The following is a 24,099-nucleotide window of genomic DNA, read 5'->3' as shown; positions in this document are numbered from 1 at the left end:
ACAACCAAAACAATCCGTTTTCTGAAAACCTATTCCTTAAGTGAATGACGAACACAGCGTTTTCTCCAGCATTAGCGTGGGTGCGTGGGTGCTCTAATAGTGCAGGGAAGGGCTGTATTTTTATGCTCTAATAAGATGTCACAACAATATAACCTCAGCAGTTGACTAGCTTCTATTTTTCAAGCCAAGGCACATTTAAAAACACCAAATTGTTATGGATTCTCAAATTCTTCACTGATGTACAAATTGAAAGATTTTTAGCATATCTTAAGAAATGAATTGGAGAAGGAAAACATTTTCCAGAACGTTTCCTTGTTCTTTACTACATGAGATTAAATGTTAGTAAAAATAAATAATTTACAAGATCTTAAACCATGGCCCAAATATGAGGTGTGGATAGGGGCAGGAGAGTGGATGAGCTGGTGGAGTTTGAGGGTTACTTCTACTCTCAGTTCTTCACCTAAAGCCACATCAGTTTTACATGTTTCATTTGTATGCTTCCACAAGATTTTGTCCTAACAAAGGATTTCCCCATCTAAAAAAATTTGAAAACCACTGCCCTAAGGGAAATTAGGCAGCAGACGTAAAGAAATGTAATATAGGTCAAATTTCATCACAACAAATACTATTGTGACAAAAATCTTTATATAGCAAAAGATTTCTGAGCCCTAGGCAATAACCCATTTGTCTTAAGAAGTATGCAATACAACAGTATAAAAGAATCTGGGCAATCTTTTTATTATAATGGCCTCTGACCTGTATTCCTTACTGAGTGGAAGAATGAATCTTTAAGTTGGAATTCAGTGTTGCTTGTTTCCTCTAGGTATAGCCACTTCCTTTCCAAGTTGCTAGATGTGTGCCTAATGTTTATAGTGAAATAAAAGACCTGAGTAGTTAAAAGAGGCACCTGGAAACATTCCATAAACTCTAAATGATTCAACTATAATTCCAAGAACAAGAGGAATGTCATCATAAAAGTAATGAGTCCCTCCATGGTAGGGACAGCTAGTTGCTGCTCAATGGCCATTTTCTTCTTCTTCCTTGTTATTCAAAACCTGAGTTTTTCTGTACACGTTGGCATATGAAATATAATCTATACCTCAAAGCCTCCCTTGCCATTAAGTGTAGCCAATGAAATATAAAAATGTGTGGGTCTCCAAAGAAGGCCACTTAAAAGGAACAGTCCTAGCAGAAGGAGCTGCCAGCATCTTTCCTGACATCTAGAAGCTAATTGTGATGTCTAGAATTCCCGTTGTCATCTGGGAAGATTGGTTGTCCTTGAGGATGGTAGCCATGTGCTGTGAAGCAGAAAAATAGAAGAATCTTGAGTTCCTAAAGCTTTTGGAGAGCCGCCAAATGGCATTGGATTGCCTATCTCTGAACTACTATTCCATGAAATAAGTATATGTGTGATTAAACACAAGGTTGATTCTCTTGAGACTGAGATTGAGAGGTTGAGATTCTGTTACTAGCAGCCAGACATAATTGACATATCTTCCTATCCTAACTAGTATATCCTTTTTTCGGCTATACTTTGGAATTATATATTGCTTCTATTTATCTATTTATTCAACATATACTATGTACCTTTACTATGTTCCAGGGTCTGTGCCAGCACTTCAGGTTTTAGCAATTGGGATAAATAAGACACACATCTTTCCTTCATGAAAATCTCCTTAATTCTAGTCATTCTAATAGTGCTTACAGGGCCACATTAGAAAATGCTTTAAAATTCTAGTAGAACTTATATTGTGACCTAGTTTTATTTTACAAAATTTTAATTTTTTTCAGCTTTATTAAGGTATAATTGATACAATAAACCAGACATTTTTAATGGTATAATTTGATAAGATTTTGTTTTGTTTTGTTTTGTTTTGGTTTTGGTTTCAGTGTTAGTATATAGTTTATTTAAACCAAACTATGATAATACAGAGAAAGAGACTGAGGTGAGAGCTGCTCAGAATCTTTGTGGATTACATATGCAAAGTAGCTGGAGTCCTTGGACCCACACTTCAGCAACAGACAAGTCAGCTGCATAAATACAGACCACCGATAAATTTTGAAATACGCATATACCTATGAAGCCATCACCACAATCAAGTCAGTAAATATATCCACCATCCCTAAGTGTCCTCGTATCCATGCAAAGTCTTCCCTTCCATCTTTCCCCACTCCCATCCCATTTTCAGGCAACCATTAATCTGCTTTCTATAGATTAATTTGTGTTTTTTAGAGCTTTATATAAGAGCATGTGGCTACATACATGCATGTTTTTGCTCAGTTTGGAGACCTACTGTTTCCCAGATTTCTAAGATGACAAACTATTCTGCTCTTGTTTGTTTTTTTCACAGTTATAGGACTTTCTCTGAAATTAGCTACATACAGATAAAAAAAGGAGTCCTTGATGTCCACCCTTTCAATTATATGCATGATCAAAGTAGATATTTTTATTTGTCAGTATGGATAAACGCCAAGGTAAGACAAGCATATTACATGATTGCTGGAACAGAGAAGTTTCTTAAAAAGATACCCATTTTAATACAAGACACTTACTGGCTTCCAGACTCTTTATATGCATCTTAGGGCGTAAAGAAAAAATACACACACACACTCACACACCCCAACATATTTTAAGAAGTTTAAATGTTGTAAGTACTTGGAGTTTTTATATTACCACACATTTTTTCTTAATGACTTCAAGTGGTCTGAATAGGAGTTTCAGCTTAAATATACCTTTATGGTACTTCATAAAGGGAATGAGTGGGGGCAAGATTTCCAGATAAAATACAGGATGTTCAGTCAAATTTAAATTTCACATAAATTATAAATAATTTTTAGTATAAATATGTCCCAAATATTGCATGGATCATACTTACACTAAAAGAAATAATTTCTTTATTTTTTCTGAAATTCAAATTTAACTGGATGTTTTGTATTTCTGTTTGCTAAATCTGGCAACATTTAGAGTGTGTGCAGTTGGGGTAAGGGGATTATGATGAAGTTGGGAGATACAGCTGGGCAGAGATCAGGGGGAAAGAGGCCTGAGTACTGGCTGAGATCAGGATAAACACTGTCTGTAGAACCTATTGAACAGACCCACTTACAAATCTGAAACAGTTTCTAATGGTTATGGGCTAAAAGTAAAAACTTGATTATAACCTGTGAGTAGGATAACTTTATGCCAACTTTAAATAATTTTAGAAGCCTGAAGTCTAGATCCAGAAGTTGTCCTTTTAGAAAATGCTTTAGACTTGGTTAGCTCTAGCTCTGTGGTTTTCCAGCTGGGAGTCTTTGACATTAAGAAGCCAAACATTTCAGGGTAAACATGGGATACAATTTCCCAAGATGTCCCCGGATGAAGGTATTTTTGTCGGGGGGAAGACCATGTCTAAAGAGCTCCTCATACCATAAAATAGGGCTCTGGAAATTGAAAGACATCTAATTCCTAGAGATGTCTAGCTTAGGATAACATGCACAGTGCCAAGTTAGGAAATCCTATTTGAGTGAACGTGACTCAAGTTTGTAAAATATCCCATCCCATCCAACAGGGGAAGCAACTTAAAGCCTCCTTACGAGCTGCCACAGATCTCCATCATGCACGACCCCGCATCCTGCTTCTTCCAGGTCATTAGCCACTAATGACTGCTACTGATGATTAGGTCATGCCAAAAACATTGTGGGGTCTGGGGGCAAAAGTAAACTCTAGGAGTGCCTGTTCTCAAATATATTTCTCTTCCTGCTCTTGGACCCCATTCTGAATTCCTACAAGGGTTATTGTTTAGATGTTTGGATTACAATCCCATTTTGCCAACTGAGTATATGTTTCTTCCTCTACTAAAGGAATTAAGTGTAGGGTGAAAACAGCTCATTGCCCATGTAAAAAGATAAGTTCCTACAAACTAAGGCAGAGCCAAAACCATTAAACTATTAGGTTTTGTGTTCTCATGCTCTATAACACTCTTATTCACCAGCCGTGGTGAGAGGCTTTCTGATGTGCTTTTGACCTCTCAGGGATAAGGTCACGTGGCACCTCAGACATGTGCAGTGAGCACACAAGGCTCTTTGTTCCTTCTGTGAACAGTGCTGCCTGACCCTGTGGTCTGGGCTCATATAGGAAACGAGTTAGATGGTGTGATTGGGAGAGTACTGGGAAGTTTTTTCCCTCCTCCTTTTCTTTACCACCCAGCCACCAATTTACACAAATATTCCAAATATCTCCGAGATGGCTGATATGTGATCACAGTCATCCTGATCTATCAAGAGTACAAATCAAATTCACATTAGGGATATTGATCACTAAGTTAAGGTGATGCCACCTGACTAAATGAAAACTCACAGGTTAAGAAAATGCACATTGTACCTCTTAAAGCTGTTGGTGTTCCCAGAGGATCATCTACTGCCACACCTTTGATTCTTTCACAATGCCTTGCAGTTAGAAAGTGCTCAGTAATTATTTGTCTACTTGCCAAAAAGAGATATAAAAAGAATGCGATGAAACATGGGCCAGTGACCTCTCATATAGAGTGCTAGACATATAGGTACTTACATATTTCCTCACCCAGTGAGTACCAGGCATGGCATTTGACCAAGTTTGCCATGAATTCTCTTCCTGTGAGTTCCTAACCCTAACTCTCTCAGTGTCATGATATCTTTTATGTTCCTCTCAGAGTTGTCAATAAATATCTCTGTCTCAATACCCACATGAGCAAACTAATTTCAAAATTATTTTTGCAAAACTAATTTTTAATTTCTATGTGAAAACGAAAGTAAATTTCAGCTCACTCAAGGACAGATACTAGTGGAATTGTGGAAGGCAGTGGATGAGGAATCATGATCTGGAGGGCAGGGCAGAGTTGGCTCTACATCTACTTACTGATGTTGGCCATGCCATTTGTTGTCCAAACCGGACACTTTTGAGCAGGTGAAAGCACGTGCTAAGGAAAATTTAGCTGGAGCAACCAAACAAACCAGGATGCAAGCTACAAGTCTAGGCAAGTCAATTTCTCTCCCACAAGCTCAGTTTCATCACCTGTAAAATTAAGAGTAAGACAAGATGACCTGTGAGGTTCTATCAATTCTAAAGTCTTCAGCTGAGAGCCAATTCTCATTTTTATTCCTAACATCACATTTATGTTTAAAATAGAAATGTGCCCTTTGTTTATTCACGTCTTCTGACACATGTCTATTTAGTGGATATTTCTGGTCACACGAAATCCTCTTGGAGATCAATTTCAGGCAATTCAGTCTTCCTAGTAGCCTACCTCTAGTTAAGCAGTAGGTTTCTGCACTCTGTCAGAAATTCAGTTATCCAAAAGGAAAGGATGAATCACTATTCCCACTCTTCCTTGGATGTGGTTTTCCTCTTAATTATAGCAGGACAAGAATGATTGGAACAATGGTGGGAATACTGATGCAGAATATTTATTCTTCATAGCTGAGCCCAATTCTATTTTCAACTCTACAGCTGCCTCATTTCCATTCTTCAGATATCCCTTAGCCACAGTGATGCATTATATAACTTTATTCTGTAATAGCCAGTATTTTATGTTTACTCCTTCCTTCTTGCCAACAGGAATAGCAATTTATTGCACATACATGTTTTATTTCACTTGATCCTAACATTCACTCTGGAGAGATTCATATTGGGTAATTCAGAGAGGACGAGTGACTTGTCTAAAGAGACACAGCTAGCAAGCGGGAGTCAGAACTAACACCCAGTCCACTTTTATTATTCATACCACTTCCCAGAAAATCCTGTGATTAATGAACTAGAAAGAAGAATTAATATTGTCAAAATAACCATACTACCCAAAGTGATCTACAGATTCAATGCAATCTCTATCAAAATACCAATGACATTCTTCACAGAAATAGAAAAAAAAAAATCCTAACATTCATATGGAACCACAAAAGACCCTGAATAGCCAAAGCAATCCTGAATAAAAAGAATAAAGTTGGAGCCATCACACTACCAGACTTTAAAACATACTACACAGCTATAGGAACCAAAATACCATGTACAAAAACAGACACATGAACCAATGGAACAGAATAGAGAACCCAGAAATAAATACACGTATTACAGCCAACTGACTTTTAACAAAGACACCAAGAACATACACTGACAAAAAAGACAGACTCTTCAATAAATGATGCTGGGAAAACTAGGTATCCATAGGCAGAAGAAGATATAGACCCCCATCTCTCAGCATATATAAAAACTAACTCAAAATGGATTAAAGTTGAATGTAAGCCCACAAACTATAGAACTACTAGGAAAAAAACAGAGGGGAAACACTTCAAGGCATTGGCCTGGGCAAAGATTTTATGGAGAAGACTTCAAAAGCACAGGCAACAAAAGCAAAAATGGACAAATAGAACTATATCAAACTGAAAAGCTTCTGCACAGCAAAGGAAACTATCAACAGAGTGAAGAGGCAACCTACAGAATGGGAGAAAGTATTTGCAAATTACTCATCCAACAAAAGGTTAATATCTAGAATATGAGAAACTCTAACAACTCAACAGAAAAAATAAATAAATAATTGGAGCAAAAGGTCAAATGACCAGAATAGACACCTCTCAAAAGAAGACCTACAAATGGCCAACAGGTACATGAAAAAAAAAATGTTCAGCATTACTAATCGTCAGGTACATACAAATCAAAACCACAATGAGATACCATTTCATTGCAGTTAGAATGGCTACTATCAAAAAGACAAAAATTAAAAATGCTGGCAAGGATTCAGAGAAAAGGATTTTTATACACTGTTGGTAGAAACGTAAATTAGTACAGCCATTATGGAAAACAGTATGAAGGTTCCTCCAAAAACTAAAAATAGAACTACCATATGACCCAGCAATCCCACTACTGGGTATTTATGCAAAGGAAAGGAAACCAGCATACCAAAGAGATATCTGCACCCCATATTTATTGCAGCACTTTTCACAATAGCCAAGATATGGAATTGACCTAAGTGTCCATCAACAGAGAATAGATAAAGAAAATGTGGTATATATACACAACAAAGTACTACTCAGCTATAAAAAAGAATGAAATCCTGTTATCCATGGCAACACTGATGAGCCTGAGAAACATTACGTTAAGTGAAATAAGTCAGGCAGAGAAAGATAATTACTGCATGTTCTCACTCGTATGTGGAACCTAGAAAAGTTGTTCTCATAGAAGTAGAGAGTAAAATTATCATTATGAAAGACTGGAGAGGGGGATAGAGAGAGACTGATTAATGGATAAAAACCTATAGCTAGATAGGAAGAATAACATCTAAGGTATAGTGACTATAATTAAAATTTATTGTATGTTCTCAAATGGCTAGAAGAGAGGAGTTTGAATGTTCTAAACACACAGAAATAACAAACGTTTGCAGTGATGAATATGCTAATTAACCTGATTTAATTATTACACCTTGTACACATGTATCAACAAATCACTCTGTACCTCATAAATATGTACAATTATCACGTGTCAATTAAAAAAATAAAAAGGAAATACAAAAAAGACTAATAGCACTTAGCACCTTTTGTTCTTTAAAATATTTAAACTATTTTTTAAATACCAGATGCTTGATAGTAGTATGGCATAAACACTATGGCCAATAATGTGTCCAGGTATAAAATTTTCATTCAGCATGTTTCTTCAGCATGGCTGTTCTCACTCTTCAGCTAAGAGGATGCTTCAGATTAGTCTTTCTGAAAGAATATCACAGGACATTTAAGTGTTAGAGCCAACACTTGTAGATTGTTTAATGATTTTGTACCCTGATTAGAACAACAACAACAAAAACAAAGCATTTCTCATCTAACCATGTGTAAATGGACAGGATGGAAGAAAGCATTCAGTATTTTTAATTGTAGATTTAATAGTAATTTTCACAGAAAGGGTTTCAATCCTTGCACTTTAAAAGGACATGTTAAACACCTCATTTTAAAATGGTGAACAGCTCAAAAGATTTTGCATGCTCATTGTTTTAAAAAGGTTAAGAAACCTAAAAACTCACTGGAAAAAAAATCACTGGGTTATTTGGAAGTATCCTCTTGTTCTGTATTACGACTGCCAAGAAAACTGAGTTAACCACTCCCAGAAAGACTTGTGATTGGATTTCAAAATTTAGGTGCTTTAAATAATCACTAAGTACTCTTGAATCCATGTTAAATGCTGAAGTATTTATAAATATTTCTTTTAAATACACACATTTTTAAGTTCATCCAGACAGGTGCAGGACTATATCACATGCCAACAAACTGTCAAAACTTTTGACAAAAAGTCAACAAATTGTGGCAATGTTTTTAGAAGAACACAGGTCTTTGTATGACATAAAATGCAACGCCAAAGAAAATCACTAGCTCCATCTGCAGTAACTCATTAGAAAAAAATTAAAAGAGAATTCCATCTTTCTGGAGATGTCATTTGCCTTGCCAAGAAATTTAATCTTGTAAACCGTTACTATGCCTGACTTAGCCTTAAAAGCCTCTGTACCCAATAAGTAATCAAGGTGTGTGAACCACAATCTAAATTCTGCTTCTCAAAGCTGAGTTGAGAAATTATGACAAACTCAAGAAATCTTTGCCAAAGAATAAGAAAACTACAAAAGAGCTGGGAGGCAGAAGAGGGAGCATGCCAATTCTTTCTTGATGAGCTACAGCTTAAAACAAGAAGCTAGAATAATTTTTTAAGATGTTGCTAGAAAATTACTACACACTAAAAAGTAATCTCTCATAAGATGTGTTTGGTTTGTGCACTGGTTTTGACATTGTTTTCTACTTTTTTCTGCTCCAGTAGAACAGACAAGATCAGAAATAGATGTGCCCAAGGATCCTGGGTGAGTTTCATGTATACCAATAAACTAATATTTACTGCAGACTCAAAAAAGGCAAGATTCTTTCCTAGGAATCAGGATTTTTAACCATGTAAAGCAACAATAGCAACAATTATAGTGGTGTGATTCTTGCCTTCAGAGTATCCTATAACTGGGGAGATCAGATAGGTATCTATACCCACCAAAATAACCAACAATTTCAAGGTAGTAAATGTTAAGTGCCCAGTGAAACAAATATATAATAACCATTTGAGGAGTTCAGATAAAGGATAGATCACTTCAGGGAGGAATAATCGAGAAAATCTTTATTCCAAAGGAAGAACTGAAAGTATGCTCTTAAGACTGGTTAAGAATTTACATAGATAGGTAAATGGTAGGATTTATGTTAAGGGAAACAGTTGGCATAAATGAGCAGAAATAAATACCTGGGGAGAGTGGAGAGTGGTAGATCAATTTAAAAATAGTGGCAGATAACTTCTATTCAACATACTACTCACCATAGTCCTAGCCAAAGCAGTTAGGCAAAAAAAAAAAAAAAGGAAAGGAAAAGGAAAAGGAAAAAGGAGAATAATAAAAAGAAGAAATGAAAGGCATTCAAACAGGAAAGGAAGAAATGAAATTGTGTTTGTAGATAACAGGTTCTTATACATATAAAATCCTGAGGATACAAAATCAACATAAAAAATTAATATCATTTTCATAAAATAACAATGAATTATCTGAAAAAGAAGTTAAGAAAACAATCGTGTTTATAATAGCATAAAAATACTTAGAAGTAAATTTAATGAAGGAGGTGATAAATCTGTATACTGAAAACTATAAAGCATTGATGAAAGAAATTAAAGACAACACAAATAAATGGAAAGATATTCAATGTTCATGGATTGGAAGAATTAATGTTGATGGAGTGAGTCATGCTGGGACCTAAAACCACATGGGCTGTAGGCAAATTTTAAAAGGACAGTTTTCTTCTTGGCATGCACTTCTTTGAAGTCTCTCTTTACCCACGGTTATTTATATTTTGAACATAGGTTAGGAGCCAAGATGACATTATTTACATAAATGTAAAGTTGTTTTCCAGGCAACCTGAAGCTGCTACTTGCTACAGGCACATACTACCCAGACCCTGAGATAATGGCAAGGAAAGGAGCAGAAACTAGACAGAGCCTTGTCCAGAATTCACACTTGGCCCCTTGTATGTTCCCCTCCTGCCTGCTTTTCATTTCCCATGTTCCATTATCTCTTAGTAAATTTAAGACTTTGAGATGGCTTTAGTCTGGCCATTCTCCTTCAGATATACCAGAGAGATGGGTTAGCCTAACATCTCTCCTCAGGTCACCAGTATTCCTGAATAAAAGCTGACTTCCATGTTCACCAACATTTGACTTCTGAGTGGTTTGTTTTTAGTTTGGGGGCAGGCAGCCAGACCCGTGCGCAGTATCAATTTTGTTAAAATTTCCACACTACCCAAAGCGATCTACAGATTCATTGCAATCCCCATCAAAATTACAATGTTATTTTTTCATAGAAATAGAAAAAACAATCTTAAAATCATTATAAAACCACAAAAGACAACAAATAGCCACAAAAATCTTGAGCAAAAAGAACAAAGCTGGAGGCATCATAAGATTTAAAAATATGCTACAAAGCTACAGTAATCAAAGTGGCAATGGTACTGTTGTAAAAACAGACACATCAACCAGTGGAATGATACAGAAAGCCTAGAAATAAATCCACACATTTACAGTCAACTGATTTTCGATAAAGGTGCCAAGAGCACACTATGGGGAAAGTACAGTCACTTCAATAAATTGTGCTGGGAAAACTGGATATCCATATGCAGAGGAATAAAATTGGACCCTTACCTCATACTGTATACAAAAGTCAACTCAAAATGGAATAAGGTCTTAAAAGTAAGACCTGAGACTGTAAAGCTGCTAGAAGAAAACATAGGAAGAAAACTCCACGACATTAGACTGAGCAATGATTTTTTTTATGTGACCCCAAAAGCATAGACAATAAAAACCAAAAGAGACAAGTGGAAATGCATCAAATTAAAAAGCTTCTTCACAGCAAAGGAAACAATTAACAGAGTTAAGAGACAAACCATGGATTGGGAGAAAATATTTGCAGACCATACATCTAAGGGGCTAATAATATCCAAAATATAGAAGGAACTCAAACAACTCAATAACAAGAAAACAAATGGCCTAATCAAAAAATGGGCAAAGGATCTAAGTACAAAAGAAGACAAAAAAATGGCCAACAGATATATGAAAAATGCTCAACATCACCAATCATCAGGGAAGCACAAATTAAAACCATAGTGAGATATCACCTCACAACTGTTAGAACATCTATTATCAAAAAGACAAAAGACAGGGGGCTGACCAGTTAACTCACTTGATTAGAGCACATCCTTATAATCCCAAGATCATGGGTTCAGTTCCCTTTATCGGCCAACAACCAAAAAAAAAAAAAAGGTAAGTATTATCGAAGATGTGAAGAAACGGGAAACCTTGTACTGTTGGTTGAAAGGCAAGTTAGTGCAGCCATTATGGAAAACAGAAGGAAGCTGCTCAAAAGACTAAAAATAGGATTATCATATGACCCAGCAATCTCACTTCTGGGTATATATCCAAAGGAATTAAAATTAGTATGTCAAAGAGATGTCTGCACTCTCATGTTCATTGAAGCATTACTCACAATAGCCAAGATATGGAAGCAAACTAAGTTACTGTCAACAGATAAATGGATAAAGAAAATGTGGCATATATAAGCAATGGAATACTACTCAGCCATAAAATAGAATGAAATCCTATCATTAGCAACAACATGGATGAACCTGGAGGACAGTGTGCTAAGTGAAATAAGCCAGGCATGCAAAGACAAATGTTGCATGCTATTGCTTATATGTGAAATCTAAAAAAAGTTAAACTCATAAAAATAGAGAGTTAGAATGGTGGTTACCAGAGGCTGTCAGTGTACAGGAGGTGGGAAAGGGGAGGTGTTGGTCAAAGGGTACTGTATTAGTTAGTTTTTTTTGTTGCTCATAACAGAATACCTGAAACTGGGTAATTATAAAGAAGTAAAATTTATTTCTTACAGTTTTGGAGGCTGGGAAGTCCAAAGTCCAGAGGGCACATCTAGTGAAGGACTTCTTGGTGGTGACTCTCTACAGCAACACAGGGTGGCACATGGCCAGAATGGCATGAACAAGAGTTCTCCTTATAACGTCACCATTCCACATCCATTACTCCATGAATGGATTAATCCAGTCATGTGGGCACAGTCCTCACAATCCAACCACCTCTTAGAAGGCCCACCTTTCGAATACCATAATAAGATTTTCCACCCTCTTGACACCATTATGATGGGGGGTCAAGTTTCCAATACATGAACTTTTGGGGGATACATTTCATCCATAGCAGGTACACAAGTTTTAGTTAGACAGGAGATATAAGTTTTAGTGAACTTTTGCACAGCACGGTGACTATAGTTAATAATACCATATTGCATATCTCAAAATTGCTTAAAGAGTAGGTGTTAAATGTTCTCACCAGAAAAAAATAATAAATATGTGAGGTGATGGATATGTTAATTAGCTTGATTTAGTCATTTCACAATGTACATGTATATCAAAACATCACATTGTGCACCATAAATATATGCAATTATTACTTGTTAAATAAAAATAAAAATAATGTAAAATAAAAAAGAGATAATATTAGAGGATTTTTGATGTCATAGTAAGTAGTATTGAACTTTATCATAAGCATTGAAAGTCAGTAAAGATTTCTGAGCAGGAAAACAAAAAAAATATATGTGTAACATATTATAATGTTATATATATTTGACATAAAATATATACACATAACATTATATATTATCTATTACATGATTTATATAGTTATTAAATATGTGTATGTATTTCAAATATATTTAATAAGGATGTGAGGTTCAAGGTGATCTAAAAATACAAAAGTAAAGAGTTGAGGGGATGAGGTAGAAGTTATTTTAAGCATTTTAATTTGTGGTTATAATTCAAAGAATCAAAATTATTCAACCCTTAGGATGTCTAAAACACAGTGGTAGATGCTACGGGATATGAAGAACTAATAACTAATCCCTTGCCTTTGAGAATTAGAAAAAAAATCTCTGATTATTTCAGTAAATTATAAAGTATGCCCATTTGAGTGAAAGAGCACATGAATTCTGTGAAACAGGAGAAAAAATGCTTTAAGAGTAAAATAGACTAAGATAGAAAAACAGCACAATAAAAAGAAAAGGGAGATAGATGCAATAAGGACACCATCAAGGAAATTAAAAATATTACAATAAGATTTAAAAAATTGGAGATTAAAAATTTGGAGATAAAAAAACAGAATTAAAATAAGAACAGAAAATGAAATTTATAAAATGTAGGAAAATTTTAAGAACTTAAATTATTTTTAAGAGAGTATATACAATTATTACTAGATTATTTTTACTATATTATTTGTATAGTAAAACAATAATAATCTTAACTGATAATTCCAGATTATACTAACAGAATCCAAAAATCCAAAAATTGGGGAGATCTGAAAATAAGTAAAAGCTTAATAAATGTCCCACTTTTCTAGAGGAAGATTAAAAACTGTAATTTTTTTTTACTCTAAAATAAAAACAAAATAGATTTAAGAATGCTTTTGAAAAACTGGAAGGTAATCAATAATTGAATTAAAACAATATATATTGTTTTTAATATACTAGAAAAGGATACCACACAGAAGGCTTGACTTACAATCTAAATTTCAGAAAGCAACAAAATAATAAGAAAGCACTACTAACAAAACTATGGAATGTGACAGAAGTAGTAAAACTAAATATATGAATCATAACAATAAATATAAAAGAGTTAAATTTTCTTTTTCAAAAAACAAAAAGGTTAAATTAAAAGACCTAACTACTTCAATTAACGAGAACATATCTAAATGAAAGCAACACAAATAAGTTAATAGTAAAAATCTGGATGAAGACAAGGTGTAGAAAGAAAAGAAACAAAAAGGCTGAAACATTAATGTCAGATTTTTTAAAAAGGCAAAAAATTTAAGTCAAAAACACAGGGAAAGGGTTAATTCATGCTGATACAGGGTACAATTCACTGATAATATATATTTCTATAACACTCTACATAGGCAATATTATTATGTCAAAATACAGTATAAGATATAATATAAAACAACTATATAAAATATTCAACAATAAAATTTTAAAAATCAATAGAAGTAGAAGAATTAAAACAATGCTTTTTGATGAGTGAAGTAGCCAAAGCAAAACAAATGAGGAAAAAATGATATAATAAATATCTTAGCTCAGATAATAAATATCTTTAGTCATAACAAAATACTGCTGATTGGGCGGCTTAAACAACAGAAATTTATTTCTCATAGTTCTGGAGGCTGGAAGTCCAAGACTAGGGTGCCAGCATGGTTGGGTTCTGGTGAGGGCCCTCTTCTCAGTTGCAGACGGTCAAATTTTCATTGTGTCCTCACATCGTGGAGAGCGGGCAAGCCATCTCCAGGGTCTCTTTTATAAAGGCACTAATCCCCTTCACAGGGGCTTTATCCTCATGACCCAATTACCTCCCATAGGCCCCACCTCACACTGGGAGTTAGAATTTCAACATATGATTTTGGGGAGTACACAAACATTCAGTCTATAACAGTAAATATGAATACTTAATACCTAGTTTAATAAATATATCAGGCTTTATATCCACCAGAAAAAGAATACAATTACACCTGCTTTTGTTGTTGTTATTGTTGTTCTTATTTTGTTTTGTTTTTGCAGTACCCTTCTAATTAAAAAATTTGATCACTTGGACAGACACATACACACACACCAACCTCAGTAATTATTGCAGGTTAAGCTCCTAGGGAAGCAGATTATTAGATGGAGATTAACATTCAAGAGGTTCAACATCTATGGAAGGGAAACAAAGGAGACAGGATTGGACAGAGAGAGTAGTACAGCTGTGATATAAGAACCCCTTAATTCTGTCCAGAGCTCAGGTATGAGAGTCAGGGTGCAGATCAGTCACTGGATTTGGGGCCCCAGGAAAGGGAATATGGAACTGGGTGGAGCAGTTCTTCAGTGGCGGCCATCGCCAAAAAGTTCTCATAGCTGAGGTCTATCTACCAGCAGCAAACCCAGTAGAAATGAATATGTCTTTCATTCCTGAAAGAGGATCTGGGCTGTGCATCACAAACGTCCATCAGGAAAGTTGAAAAAATTAGAAATAATAAAGGTTATATTTTCTAACAGAAAAGGTTTAAAGCTACAGATTAAAAATAAAAATATACATTAATTCCTGAAACTGGAGAACTAAAAATCTTGGTACTAAATAATTTTCTGTTCAAAGAGAAAATCTAAATTACAATTACTTTATGTTAATCAATAATGAAAAAGAGTAATGCACATCTAAATATATAAAAGATGTGACTAAATACATAAGAAATGATATATATTCCTAAATGGTCTATTTAAAACTTAATTAGACCAAAATGTTTGAAAAATGAATAAGCAATCTAAAGACAGAAAGGAAATATTTGCAATACATTTATGGGACAAAGAACTCATATCCACGATATGTAAAGAACTTCTTACTGGCCAGCCACCAAAATTAAAACACACACACACACACACACACACACACACACACACACACACACACACACACACACACACACACACACACACAAAAAAAAAACCCTACAAATCAGTAATAAAAAGACAAACAACCCAATTCGAAAATGAGCAAAAGATTTGAACAGACATTTCACAAAGAAAATATATGAATGATTAAAAAAAAGAAAAGATACTTTAATATCACTAGTTGTCAAGAAAATGCAAATTAAAACCACAATGACATACTATCGCACCTCAATTATAATGGTAAAACTTAAGATTGACAATACGAAATGTTAATGAGATGTGAATCAAATTGAATTCACATACATTGCTGGTAGGAGTGTAAAAATTACAACCTCTAGAAACCTGTTTGGTAGTTTCTGATAAAGTTGACATGATTACCTACGTTATGACCCCAAAATTCCACTGTTAGATACCCAAGAAGAATAAAAACATAGAGCCATGAAAAACTTGTGCTAAATGTTCAAAGCAGCTTTATCTATAAGAACCTAAAACTGGAAAGATTTTCAGGAACACTTTTTTTGAAAGAGCCAAAAGTTCATAGAAAAACAAAACCGGGTATATTCATACAATGGACTACTACTTGGCAATACAAAGAAACGAACCATGTATACATGCAATAACATGAATGAATCTCAAATATATGATTTACTGTACTACACTTGATCTTAGCCAAAAGGCTATATGAAGTACAAGAACAGGCAGATGATGGAAATCGGAGCACACACATCTGGAATGTGAAATGGGAATAATCAGTAAGTGGCACGATGAACCCTTCTCCGATGATGAAAATGTTCTAGATCCTGCCTGGGGTGAGGGTCACATGTGTTAACAAAACTCGCTGAACTGCACACAAAAGACCTGTGCATTCCTTTCTGTAGGCAATACCTCAATGAAAAGAGCAAACACAAGTAAAGTGTTTTCAAAACTTCAAGGAGTTGATTTCTATGATGTTGAAGTAATTTGAGAGCATCGAAAACATGGAAATCTCTCCTATTTATTTCCCAAAGTTTCCATATCCCTGGTTACAAAATCTAGTAATAGTAGAGCATAAGTAGATGGAAATAGAATACAAACAATGTAGGTGAAATAAACAAACAAAACCCTTGCTAATTGAAACTAACATTATGCTAAAAGAGTAATAAATTATGAGCAAATTACCTTTATTTGTTTTGGCAAATGAACAGAAATGTATCAGAGCAAAATCAAAGTTTTCAAAAGCACTACTATTTGATAGAAATTGTAGAGGAATTTGGTAATATTCAATATTCATTCTTTTTTTAATAGCTAGATAGGAATAGTAAAGCAATTCCTTAAATGTTAAAAACATCCATCTCAGCACAAATAATACTTAAAATCATAATTTATGTGAAAAAACTGGAATCATTTTCATTAAACAGAAACAAAGTAAGCCTAATGTCTCAACAATTATTTATTTTTTTCTGGAGGTAGTATTATTCTTATGTAATAAAACCTGGGGAAAAAGGAGCATAAACATTAACAAATTTGAGAGTATGAACCAACGAATAACTTTCTTGTAAGTGTGATAATAATGGATTAGTCAGCAAGTGGAGAGGTATAATTGCTTAATATTTAGAAAAAAATTTTTCATAGCATACTCCAAGTAAGTTAGAAAGAAATTAAATTTTAAATCACAAGCAAATAAGCATAAAGCTACTAAAAATAATTATGGGTTAAAACATGTATAATTTCATGGTGGTGAACAACATGGTAAACTCAAATCCATGGCAAAGATCCTAAAAAGAAAAATTTTTAAATGTAGGACTAACAAAAATCTCTAAAGCAATCAAGATTTATAAAAGGTTATATAAACCTAATGTATATAACGTTGTTGAAAATTAAAAAGAAAAGACAAATACATCAATACAAACAAATGCGCAAATGTCATGAGTAAGAAAGGAGCAAAAAGAAAAATAAAATACCTGAGATTTATTTCCTATAAATCTAATTCATAAATTACTGTTTTCATTACCCAAATCAAAATGGTATCATTTAAAATAAAAACGAAGGTTGTCTGGTTAGCTCCGTTGGTTAGAGTGTGGTGCAGATAACACCAAAGTCCAGGTTTTGAAACCTGTATCAGCCAGCTGCCAAAAATGAAAATAAAATAATATAAAATAAAATAAAAGTGACTATATATATCTGGGGTTTGTAAAGAAATGAGTTCTGCTTATAAGAGAGTAAACTGAAAAAATAATTTTGGAAGATTCTACAATATGTAGTACACGCTTCAAATTTGAATGGCCATAAATATAGCAAGTCTACTTCTGAAAAATTATTCTCAAGAATGTGTTACTGATATCTGCAAGTATTTGTATACAAGTCACGTAACGTAGTATTTAATATTTAAAAAATCAGGAGCCATATAAATTTCCAACAATAAATAATATACAGCCCATAAAATGAAGTGAGGAAAAACTTCTAAATATATGCTTTTAGTAGATAATATGGTTTCCAGAACTGAATGAAGAGTATGATTCTAATTTATTAAAATATAGATGTATAAATATGTTTATTAAAGAGATAAAAGGATTGCCAATATATATAACAACATGAGAAAAATAAATATTTCTGAATGGTGGATTTATGGGTGAGATTTAATTTTTTTAATACATTTTACATTTTCTAAGTTGAATATAATAATAGCAAATTATCTTAAAATAAGAAATATGGAGAATAAAATGTGTTTTCTCTATACGGTCAAAAACCAGTTAGAAATATTTGAAATTTTCGCACAGATTAACAAAAAATTCAAAACTCTAGAAACAAAGTTAAAAGAAATGTGCAGAAAATGAAATTTCAAAAATTGAAGAGCTATGATATATTGCCAAACTGGAACACTCACTACATTAAAATGTCAATTATATAAAACTTAATGTATACAGTCAATGAAAATGCAATCACGTCTCTATATTCTTTCTCGGAACATCAAAAAGTGATTCTAATATTCATTTAAAGAAATAAGTTGGAGAGAGTAGAAAATACTTTTTAAGTAATAATAATAATTCAGGAAGATTTACCTAACCAAGACTTTAAAAGTAGTGATATATAAGTAAATATAACTAAATATGGATAAAGAAAAAGTATATGTATAATTGCATGTAATATTTCAAGTAAAAAATATCATAAACAAAATTAGAAGACCACTTTCAAACTTGAAAAATATTCTAAATATATATATCACAAATATATACGGTAAAATGTTACTATCTATAAGATGTGAAGATCTCCTACAAATCATAAAAATTTAACTATTCAATAGGAATTAACTGAAGACATGTACCAATGAGACACTGAAAATGATTTAAATGAATGAAAATAGGTAATTGGCTAAACAAAGATACAACTGTATCATGAGATACTATACTTTGATTATAATTATGTCGTAAATAAAATGTGTGAAAGTATAGACAATTATTGTTTAGCGAATAAAATAGGTTACCTAATACCTTGTGTAATTCGATATCATGTTTTAAAAAATAATATGCATTTTTAAAAGACTAGAGCATATATTCCAAAATACTAAATAAAATCATTGCCTTCTCTGAGTTAATAGAAATAGGGATATTGAGTCTTTCTGCTTTTCTACACTGCCCAATTTTGTCTACACTGAAGAGGAATAAGATATTTCTTTTGCAATCAGAAAAAAATGTATAAACAAATGATATTCATGTGTGCCATAATTTTTAAAGCTAACAAGAACCTTTATCAATAAATTATATTTATTATTCTTCAGCTGGAAAAAGAGACAGCTTCATTTGCTAATCCTGATACACTGTAGAAAGAAAGAAAAAAATAAAGGAGGGAAGGAAGGAAGGAAGAGAAAGAAAGAAGGAAGGAAGGAAAAACAGGCTAAGCTGTTAGCATAAGAGAGACTAATCTGTTATTTCAGAATTTCATGGGTTCTTAATAACAAGGGTCAGGATGACAATAAGTTTTCAAACTTAATTACTGCCAGTGCCACTCCATGACAGGATAAGGAAAATAGGAAGACAGCTACCCAGAGAGAGGTCCTGTAAAAGTACGAATCTCTCTGGAATAGAAGTAGCTGTAACTGTATAATGCAGATTATACTTTATTAAGCGAGTGTCATCAGCTGCTATGAGTCAGTGAGAGTTAACATACAGCATGGTAATGTAACATGACCACTAATGTTTTGAAAACATTTAAGTCTGGATCCAACATGGGTTATCAACAGAGATACCTGTGCTATATCCAATTTTCTGTTGGCACTGAGAAGTAGAAAAATATTCTCTGAAGTATTGGCAGTATTTGCATGGTGATAAACACAGGCAATAGGAAATAATTTAATGTGGTTCTGAATGGTACTTCTGAAACATCTTTAAAAATAAATCCTTTCTGACTCTTCATTATATGGCACAAGTGAGGGGCCCAAAAATTTTGGCTCGACACCCATTTTACATTCAAGGTCAGATAGGCAACAATCAGGTGGTGTTATTTTATTCTCTTGCACATATGAAATTCTGTTTGAACTCATCAAATTGAATTTATAGATGTGCTAAACTATCCAATAAGAAGATTGAATGTAAGTAAGACAAGTTCGTTACTTGGCTTCCTAATGCAAGTAAATTACTAGGCAGGCATGATTTCACTAGGTATAGAGAGAAGTTAATAATTTTTTTCCCAACCTTGATCAAAATATATACCTAAATTTGTAAGGAGAAATTTAAAGGCCTTGGCAGAGATCATTCAGGAAAATTTCTGAACAGGATACATTCACATAAAGCCTTTTTCCCTCTGCCAGCATCTCTATAACTACCAAAAAACTTGGGAGAAAGAAAACAAAATAACTGAGTGTAAACTGAAGCAGAGTTGAGTTTATTTACTGCAATTTAAATCTGAAGAGATATTCTTCTAGCATTTAGGGTTGGGTTGAATCCCACAAAACCCAGCAATATTTAGAGCTAAAGTGCCCCGTCCTCAGCTCACCTCCTAATATCAGACTTCTGTGGGTGTAAGTAAAAGTCATGATGTCAAAATGGAATTTAACATCATCTTTGTGGTTGAAATCATGTTGTATTTTTAGTTAGAGGTTTTCTTTTTCAATATTTCAGAGGTGTAAGTTTATATATTCTAATATATTTCTCTCTGGGGTTAGGGAAAAAGATCTGAATGGAAAAGAATGCAACCTTATAAAGGATTAGCAGGCCAAAGAAAACATTTTGTTAATACTTAATAGCAAAACAATAGAAGAAAAATTTGAGGATATCCCATATAATTAATAGAGTAGAACTAAGCATAGTACACATGCTTCCAAGAAGATCACAGAGTGCACTGTGGAAATAAGCAATACAATAGTTAATCACTTCAGACAAATCATGCAGAAAGTACTACATGTTCCACATTCAAGATAATGACAAAACCTCTTCAAAATCATCCCATCTGGTAAATCTTTCCTAAAGCTCAAGTGGCACCAGGTCATTCTTAACCCTCCTCCACCTTTTAGGGACCCAGAGCTAGTGTGGCTTAGGTCTGACTGCTTTGGCAATAAGGACTAAATGCAAGTAAACATCATCATCAACAACAAAGCCCTGTTACACATCTAAAAGACTGAAGAATGTTTGTAAGCTTAAGAATGGAAAAGGCAAAAGGTGGCAAACCACCAGTTTGAAGTTTCAAGGACAGAGTGAGGCAATGGTGTTTTGGGTCATACTTGGAGCACGTATAAAACTCAAATGAGAACCGTGTTGTTCAAAACAGTGTTCTCAAGAGCAACACAGGATCTTTTGCAATAACTGTAGTAACAAAAAATGCATTTTAATCATGTTAAATATGTACGTGTTTAAAAAAGACTTTTCAGACTAAATTACCGGTGAGCCAACTGTTCAGCTTTAAGAGAGATTTTACGTTTCTTTCATAATTCCTGAAGTCTGTGTTGATATCCAGTGCTGTCCAAACTCATAGGATTGAGCTGTTATGATTTTAATTAAATTCACTAGGGGCGTATTAAAAGCAGGTCTAACCAAAGATACAATGAAGCAAGAGGGTGAGGCTTAAAACAGTATTAACAACTCATGTTTTGTGGTTCCTCTTCAAATACCAATGGAGATTGAATTGGAGTGAGGGAATATTGGCTAATAAATTTCCAGAGGAAAAAAGAAACCACCTCTATTTTCAATGTTTAAGTATTAGAGGGAAGGAAGGATCTTAGTTAATTATTGTTTATAATGTTTCTCTAAGTTCAATTTAGTATAATGAATTTGGTGACACCCAGGGAATTCTGTAGGAAAGTAAGATTTTGCTGCCAGGATATCTTATGTATACAGTATATACTTAGAGCCAAATTTTATAAACATATGCATAGAAATTTTCAGAAAAAAAAATGCTGACAGATTTTTAACTCATGGAAGGCTAGGAGGACACTACCATCTACTTGAAAATACAGTGTGTAGGCATTGTTAAGCAAAAGGTTAATATGCCAATTTTACTTCCTTTTTCCTGCAGCTTTAATTTTAAAAAGTTGCACTCATAAACGATGCTATATGCATAGAGTTTTACATTAAGTTTGCAATGTCAGGTTTGCTTATAAAAATCATATTTTTAACCGCTTGCCCCTAGGGCTCTGTTCTGGTCAGTTACAAGCTCTAGCCAGTTCAATCTTGATTTTAAAGGAACAGTGCTCAGTTCCACAAACTTTCAATGGAGACATTTCAGACTTTAGAGCAAAATGCTTCGTTTATACTTTCTGTAATTTTACAGACTTATGATTAAGTTTATTTACTTAGTCCAGAAAGTTCACTTCTGTTTGCATGACAGGTGGGTGACTTCTGCCAGCTCATAGAACACCTGCAGAGTTTTTATTCCTTCTCTCATAGCATTACTTAACGTGTGCAACTTGTTGAAATTCATCCTCTGTGTCTCCCTCTGCCTGGCCACCACTACTATGAAGACATCTCCTCATAATGCCTTCAAGGGCATTTACCACTTTTTTGTTCCTATTTGAAAATTTTAACTCATTCATAAACCTAGTGGTCACACAGTAGTTAATAAGGGACAGAAATCTTTACAGTCTTTTCCACCATGGTTGAAATCCTGGCTTCTGTAATTTATGGCCAGCCGTAATAATGCTCATATGCACTTGTGGAACAAAACCTCCCAGTCATGGGTTTTTCTCAGTCATGGGCTTGCCACACCTTCAAGCAAAGTGCAGAGACCATCAAATATTTATGAGAAATAATTGAATGCAGTTGCTTCGCAGTCCATTCACACATGACAGTACCGTAGTAGTTTTTGCTTTGGTCATACCACAGAACTTTAACTTAACATTTTTTTTCATTCATTTTTTTTTTTTCCTTTTCAGATGAAGAGCACCAAAACATAAAGTAAATGTGATCACTATGAGGTTCCAGAAATATATTGTAGCTGGGCTTCCCAGATAAGATGTTCATTAAGAGGCTTAACCTTTTATGGTATGAAAGCTATGCACATTTCTATACTGCGTTTTGAAACATCAATACGGTTGGGGGCCAGAAGGTCATGACTCTCACAGCTAATTACACATGCTGCATCCAGAAAGTACCATTGTTTGCAATGTGGCTTAGGCATCTATAAATTTGATTCTTTTTTTTTTTTTTTTTTTTTTAAAGATGACCGGTAAGGGGATCTTAACCCTTGACTTGGTGTGGTCAGCACCACGCTCACCCAGTGAGCGAACCGGCCATCCGTATATGGGATCCGAACCCGGGGCCTTGGTGTTATTAGCACCGCACTCTCCCGAGTGAGCCACGGGCCGGCCCTGTAAATTTGATTCTTTATCAAAGAAATTATCCAGGGAAAAATGAGGTTTTCAGTGCAATTCAGTAGGGCAAGCTTTCAGCTTGGGTTCGCCCAGGGAAATGGGCAGACTGGAGACTTTTCTCTGGACTGCTGTACAAAACTACTGCTCTGCTACCTCCCCTCATGACATATGTCTCCTAAAACCCATTCTGAGAACTCCAGAATATGACCTAAGATACTACTATTTACATGGCAATCCTTGAGCAAAGAGAAATGTCATTTTCACATGGCAATTTCTACCAGCTTCAGGACTGAGTTAAAAGTCACATTTGGAGGTGATAACCCTGAATGGGGCACCTCCATCATTACTCATATCACAACACTATAGTGTCAATCCTCAGAGATACGTCATAGAATCACAGCAATGGGGAGGCTGGCGGAAGTTTATCAAGTCCATCAGCGCCTCCTGGAAGGATTGTCTCTAAGTGTAGACGGTTGTCTATTATTTTAAAAAATATCAGATCACCATTAAATTATCAACACTATCACCATTTTCAGCCCCAGCATCAAGGACTATTCACACAGTGCCTAATTGTCAATAGTACTGGGGTAGCTCTCTTAATTAAAAATATAAATAAATAAAATGTATAAAATTTCACCCCTACACATTGGAAGAGCCCAGTCCAAGATGTTGTAATGGATATTTGTATTTTTTTTTTTCCTTATTGTTGGGTCCATTTCTTCTTCCTGATATCTCTTGGGTTTCTTTGGGGGAATTACTCTTTTCCATTATGAGTAGTTTTAGTGGGAG

This window comes from Cynocephalus volans, chromosome 14, assembly GCF_027409185.1.
Source record: "Cynocephalus volans isolate mCynVol1 chromosome 14, mCynVol1.pri, whole genome shotgun sequence".
Classification (NCBI taxonomy): domain Eukaryota; kingdom Metazoa; phylum Chordata; class Mammalia; order Dermoptera; family Cynocephalidae; genus Cynocephalus; species Cynocephalus volans.
The sequence above is the reverse complement of the archived record's forward strand: the minus strand, read 5'-3'. Positions refer to the sequence as shown.